Consider the following 7508-nt stretch of genomic DNA (forward strand, 5'->3'; position numbering starts at 1 on the left):
GCATCTTAGCAGAGTTTGTTAGTATGATAACATTCTGATATCCCCCCTCTAAAGAGAGACATAGCCAGAATAAAGTCGGAATGTTACAAAAATAAAATCCTAGTTTTCGATGACTTTATTCCCATAATATTCCGACTTATTCCTATAACATTATAATTTTATTTTCGTAATCTTAGTACTTTATTCTTGGAATATTACAACTTTATTTTCATAATTCTATTACTTTATTCTAGTAACATTGGGACTTTATTCTCGAAATCTCAAATTTTCATCCCTTTAAATGACCCTAATACACTGTTGTAATATATATCTATATAAAAGGATAAAATAGAACCAAGCCTGATGCTGAAGATGATGATATGCATGTTCTTAACACCACACTTGGATCCTTCACTGGTTTACAGGTCTTCAGTCACTGCTCCTCATGGGCAGTATCAGCTCGCACAAAAACAGATGTCGGGTAGTACTGCCTGGCAGCTGATGGGGCGGGGGGGGGTGCACAGCTACTTTTATGGAACTCTGCCATTTCTTCACATTTCCCCGCGGGCTCAGTGACAAGCTGACCAGAGAAGAGTAGAACAGGACGTATTGATCAGTGGCTAAGAGTAGAACAGAGCCACTCAGAGAATCAAACCCAGAGGGGGAGGACAGAAGAATTGGCACTCACCCCCGTGAGTGTGAAGGACTCCATTGGGGTCTTTTGTCTCGTCTCTGACAGGGCCCCTCGGTGCCTCATTACAGTCAGCCCTGTCTGTCCCCAAACTGACGTTTTTAGCTCAAGTTTTTCACTGAAAGCTTCTGTCTTTCCTGCAGCCCTTAAACCAAATATACTGCCTGAGCGAGAGATTTGGAGTGAGTAAATGTTAAACACTGAGGCACAACACAAAGCGGCTCTTTCTCTGTGTGTCTGTCTGTTGAATCTGCTTTATATTTCCCAGTGGATTAGGAAGAAAGGGAACCGCACCCACGTTTGAAAGGTAATCAACATTTCTGTATTGAATGTAACGAAGGAGGAGAAAACTCATTTCATTTCATTTTCAAAGCGGTGGCTCTACAGCACCTTGCTTCGGTAATTGTTACCCTCAGAGAGCTGCCAAGAGGTTTGATGGCAAGCCAGATTAGCTGTGTGTGGTTTGTCTCTCACTCGGGCCCGCCATGTACCCGGCCTCTCGCCCAGGCCTACGCTGGCATTGGCCCCTACCATCTGTCAGAAACTTCGGCTTTGAAACCCCCACACACGCTCCCAGAACAGATTACAGCTCAGAGAAACGCTAAGGTAACAGGTGATGAGGCCAAAGGAGACCACCAAGCTGACCACACACTCGTTTTGTTGACTTGGAAAATCAGAGAATTAATGGATCGCGACATCCAATTTTAAGATATAAACACCACTCAGACTGTTGTTGAGTGAAATACATCCAATCACATGGCTGTTGTTGTATCATAGCATCATCAACGGCATGTCAATAGTTTCTCAACTGTAGCAGTTGAGTGTTGCTGACCAAGGAAAAGAAGTTACGCAGATGCAAATGGAAGTGAAGTATCCCTTTGTCACCTTACATGTGTACATCTTCAATTTCTCTTAAAGATCCTATTTTTACACTTGAAGTCTTTTGTCTTAAGTTTCAATATATCTACTAAAATATATTTGTGGTTTTTAAGTAACAAAAACAGTAGTAGAGTGTTTGTTGAATGACACATGATCAGGCTAATCAGGGCTCACACAGATAAACTAATTCTACAAGGTAAGAGAGTGGGTCCGAGTGGGTTGTTACAGGAGCATTAATGGTCAATTTTGAAGTATTTTCTGAACGTCCCAGACCTGCTTTATGATCAAAATGTACATGGAGCTTTGATACTGCTTCCATTTTAATGTGCTTAGTTAATTATTGGTTACTATTATGTGTTTGGTGTTGTAGTTGACAGTATTATTTGAAAAGGTGTCTTAATATTTCATTCTCCTCACAAATTCCCAAACTGCAGATATAAACTCTGATCACTGAACATATTAGATAAATTGGTTCTTCTTGAGCATATTGCCTTTGACAAAATTTGAGTTTTAAGTTTGTTAAAGGAATTGATTTTCTACTTTATTTTTGTTGGTGAAGGTAGATGGAATTACCCAGTCTAAGGTTAGAAAGTAATGAAAAAAGAAAACAAATCACAGTTGCTGTGATTTATCAAGAGTAACTCCCTTGTTTCCAAAACTAATTTTCCAATGCAGTGAGCAGCACAAACAAAATTCTTCTCCCTTCCAAATTCAAAAACAGATCTTAAAGGTCCAGTGTGTAAGATTTAGGTGAAAGGGAACTATTGGCAGAAATTTAATGTAGAATAATCATCATGATGTTTTCACTAGTTCATTTCATCTAAATTGTATGAATTGTAGTTTTCTTTACCCCAGAAAAGGCCCTTTATATTTAAATACTTTATATTTACACTGAGGGGACCCTCTCTATGGAGGCCGCCATGTTTTTTACATTAGTCCAGACTGGACAAACTAAACACCTTTTAAGTTTTCATGACAATTAAAGGCTACCGCAGGTTCTTTTACATGTTTGGAAGGAGAGGGTGAGGGGTGTTCAGCTGCAACATGCAATTTCAACATTATCTAACACAAAATTCTACACACTGTACCTTTAAAACCTGGACAAGTAAAAGGTCGAGGTACTAGAAGTTGTTTTCTTGGTCAGATTAACCCTTCAAGAGCTGCTGTACCTTCATACAAAAATCTATTTTGTTTTGGAATTCAGCCCTTTAGCTCAGTGGTATAATCTTTAATCATTGATCTATGGTCAAGGTTACACACAAGCAATAATTAAAGTGACATGAAGAAATGTGTAGTTGGCAGCTTGTCATTTCTAATCACTCTGTACAGGAGGGTCAGAACATGTGACCTCACGAGCTGCAACTGGCAGACGCCAAACACACTTGAAAGACAACAGACAGTCTGGACCCAAAGCACCCCAGGGAAGGACAAACGAGGCAATAGTATACTCTTGTACACACACACACACACACACACACACACACACACACACACAAACACACACACAGTCATGTCCGCATGGCTTCAGAGGACATTGCATTGACTTATTTTCCAGGAGACTTGGTTTAACCTTAACCCTAACTACTGCTCGCCTCATCGAAACCTTTATCTTAACCATAAAGCATATCTTATCATTTATATTACCGGGACTTGGTTTCTGTCAGCATAATGAGAGTTGAAATACATTTAGGTCCCCACAACACAAGTAATACCTGGACCTCTCACACACACATAAACACACACATCTATAGACACTCTCCTCTCAACCTCTCATCCCCATCTCCCACATTACACCAAAAAGCACCTTTCAGAGGAGCCACACCTGCTTGTCAAAGGCATTGTTTGAAACCACCTGATCACTGGTGCAGATGGATGGTCATGAACAACCAGCAAGCCTCAGGAGAGAGAGAGATAGAGCAGGCAGAGGAGTGTCAGGAGAGGGGGGGCAGCAATGAGTAGGGAGTGTCACTGTGATGTACTCGCTGCGGCTCTGCCACTCAGAGGAACACGTAACACCTTCAATTTCACAGATAATGAGATCAAACAAGGTCTGGTGGATTTGCAAAGGCCTCATCAACACATTCTCACATCTGGACGCCTGGCCAGGGCCCCTTCGGCATCACTTTTTAACACGTCGGGTGCCCCTTTAGCATCTTTTTGCAACATTCAGGCTGCAGCACGAATGAAACGCTACATTTATTAACAGCAGCTGAGTTGCTAGGAGGTGGTTGGTGTGAACAGCGGGTGTACAAAGCTCACCACTGTCAAACCAGAGGCTGTAGTTTGCACCCAGTGTTCTTTCTGTGGTTAAGGCACAAAAACAAAAGCACTGTTTTTTTTTTTTTTTTTGCTTTTTGGTTAAATACAATTAAACCAGAGTGTTTTCCAAAGCTTAACCATGTGTTGTGACAGTCCAAGTATAACTATTAAAAACATTTAACCAATGAATACATTTTATTTATATAGTCCCAAAATGGATTACATAAAGACAAAGATGGTGGTGAGAGTGGTGAATGCCAAAAAGTATTTGCTTTTGATAGCTGCAAGCTATATGTCGTCTCCTGCAACAGCACAGTTGCTGCAACAGTTAATACTTTTCCAAGGACACATATCAACCAAGGGAGAACCAAAGATGTGACCACAATCAGAGGGAAAACCGACAGCTCTACTACTAGACTGCCCTGCACTTTGAGATGATGCCAATGGGGTACCCATTGCCAAAGGGCCCAGACCATTCATCTGTGATGACTTGGTAGTGAGAACGCGTTGATCTCGTTTGTCTTTTGTGCACGCTGTCAGCTGTGGCAGCTTGTAATTATACACATCCAAGAGCAGAGTATCATTTGTAACTCCAGCTCTTTCATTTTGCTATCTCAAAAACATACGCCCTCTTTTCTCTTTCCCCTGTGTGGAAGAGAGAGGATGCAAATACCATGGCATCCTCCCACTAGAGCCCTTTAAATAATAATTATAAAGTTGATGCATGCTTCAGAAAGGGCACCTGCTGAGGTTATACAACATTCTTCGATTGACCAGAAAGATCAACCCACTATTCGCTATCAAATATGGCAAACATTAACTGGTATATGAAGTTGGAATATACTACAGGATACCAACCCTGATGCCCGTCAACATATTGATGTTCTGACCCATGAGTCATTACCAACTCTGTATGGACGTAGCCTCTGTGGTGTCACCCATAGGTTTCTGAGGATTGTTTTTTAAGTGTTGCCATTTTGTCACTGCCCGTCTCCCCCTAGTTCCTGGCTAATCCAAAAACTGGACTGTGGGTGGAGCTGAGGTGGGCCGAATGAAGACTGGTTCCTGAACCACGCCCACATTGCTTGATGATACTTGGCTTTCTAAGCTAAGGAGATAGGCTAGATGCTATCCTGTATCGCTAACTGGCTAGTGCTGCAGTGGCAGTCAACACCGTCCTTCAACCATCAAGTTTCATGATTGGATCTTGCATCAAAGATTGGACAAAATGGTCAAAGCATCTCAATCGCCCCCTAGTGGCAGCTTATAATATAGGTCATAAAACCCACGCCCTCTATGTTTGTGGATGGTACTTTGCCAACTCTGGCTCCAAACATCATCACTAGTGGCATCCAGGATGTTTTGGCTTCGTTTCTGGATAGTGGGAGAAAGTGGAGAGGCGTCATCCATCTTTATTTACAGTCTATGGTTGTGACACTATCGTGATGGCACCTGCCAATCAACTGAAACCACCTTTGTAGCTCACACTGCAGTTGTTGTCTCCAGCATCACACTGAAAACATCTTTTGGCATGGTTTTGTTTTGATTATGAATAATGATAAAATACTAAATTGAATTACTGAGTTGGAATTTCTGTGTAACGGAAGTTAGTTCTCTGAGCCGAAACTATTTCTTATTTGTCTATTTGCCAAACATGAGCATCAGCCTTAAGTTTGAATGTGTCTCTGTTTTGCATTTTGTTGTGCATGGACAGTCTATTGACTCTTACTTGTTTTCTTTGGCATTTGAAAGATATTGACGTCCTGTGTATGTTCATGGCGGCTGAAACAACTACAGATCCAGATCCAGTTTTTTTGGCATGTTGTGTTTGTGTGTGTGTGTGAGAGGTGAGGGGGAAAAAAGACACACCCCACACACATAGATGAGCTGCGGGGTATTTGCTCTTCTCATCTTTTACCACCAGCTCATAAAATAAGTTTACTGGGAGTACTCCCTTCTGCTTTCATCAGCGTATCACTTTGAGCCCCTATTATGCAAATGAATTCACAGCTCTATAAACCATATGTAAATGGAAAAAACAAGCATGTCCAGATGAGATTACGCTCATAAATTTGATCACCAGCGCTTTAATAATCAGAACAGTAACTGAAGCTCTCCTGCTCTTGTTTGGTGAGATTCTTTCAATTCAGCAGAGTGAGACTTGTCAACATCTGCCTGAATTTGAAAGATATTTGTCTGGGAACTTGTTTGTAGCTTCAGTAATTGTAGTGCTGCATTTCCAAAAACCTTTTTAGTCCAATTATTTGGTGCAAATCAAAGAAGTGAATCACAAAATATCAACAAATAACCAATAAACTGCAATTAAGATAACATAACAGCAAATCAGTCAGCCCGACAGCAAATCACAAAATGCTTTGATTCGAATTTAAAAAAGAATATGGAATGGAAATCCCAACAGCAAATCACAAAATGCTTTGATTTCAATTTAAAATTTAAAAAAACATATGGAATGCAAATCACAACAACAAATCACATAAAACAACAAATCAAAAAACACACCAACAGATAAATTGCTGGGGTTTGTGATTCAGGGCCACTGTATTTTCAATAATCAATCCATAACACATGATTCATGTTTTCACTAATTCTTTATCGGTTCCATTTAATCTAAATGCGTTAATGCCAACTGGTCTCAATCTGTAAAGTTTAGTGCTGTTATCCTTAAATATTCTACATTCCGGAACGATCAACTTAGTTGCGTGTCAGGACAGATGAGCGTGGTCTCAATCTGTTCAATTATTTTTTTATTCGGATTAGTTTGTCACCTTTTCTAACAAAAGGAGAAAACATATAATACAATATAATATTAAATCCATCCTCCATGAAATGAACAACCAAACAAAGACAGCCTGAATATTAAGTTAAATGTTAACTTCACTCAAACATCAGCACAACTATTAAAAACAAGTCAAATCTTGTTTTTTTTTCACACAATCGACATGAACGATCGATCAGGTGTTTGCAAAATCTACTTCAGCTCACATTTAGCATATTCATACTTGGAAGAAAGCGGTGAGAGTTAAAAGGGGCCGACGCATCAAGCGGAGAACAGAGTGAGATGTGGAGTCAGATTTAAAGGCCATGTGAACTGAAAGGATCCCATGAATGTCTGATGCTCCAACAACATTAATAACTAAATACAGCCACACGCAGCCATAAGTAGGGTCCAAGCATGTGAAGCAAATGCTTTCACAGTGGGAATATGAAGCTGATTTATCATTTTGGGTTAATGCTGCAGAAAGTGGAACCGAGAAGCGACCTTACAAATCTCCATTTGAAAAATTATCAATTTTGGTGAAGCGACTGGGTGCAGCCAAATGTGCTCTTCCAGACTTTTTAAGGCTTTCTCATAATGATGAAGTTGTATTAAGCATTAATGAATTATGAATCATTTCCTGTTTTCTTTTCTGTGTTTTAAACCATTTCTTCAGCATCATTGTGAGGCGTTAACATTCTGTCAAACAAAGACGATGTAAACAGTTGAAATGACAATACAACAAGAATTTAAAATAATACCCACATCATAGCTCATACTCATGAGCTCATTTGACAGTGAAAACAGAAATTCTTTATTTTGACTAAATGTCACATTGTAAATATTGATACATGATGTTTAAACCTATTTATTTATTCATTTAAAACTCTATGAGGCAGCACAACCAGCCAAACAGAATAGCTT

This window comes from Paralichthys olivaceus, chromosome 19 (genome assembly GCF_024713975.1).
Source record: "Paralichthys olivaceus isolate ysfri-2021 chromosome 19, ASM2471397v2, whole genome shotgun sequence".
In the NCBI taxonomy this organism is placed as follows: Eukaryota; Metazoa; Chordata; class Actinopteri; order Pleuronectiformes; family Paralichthyidae; genus Paralichthys; species Paralichthys olivaceus.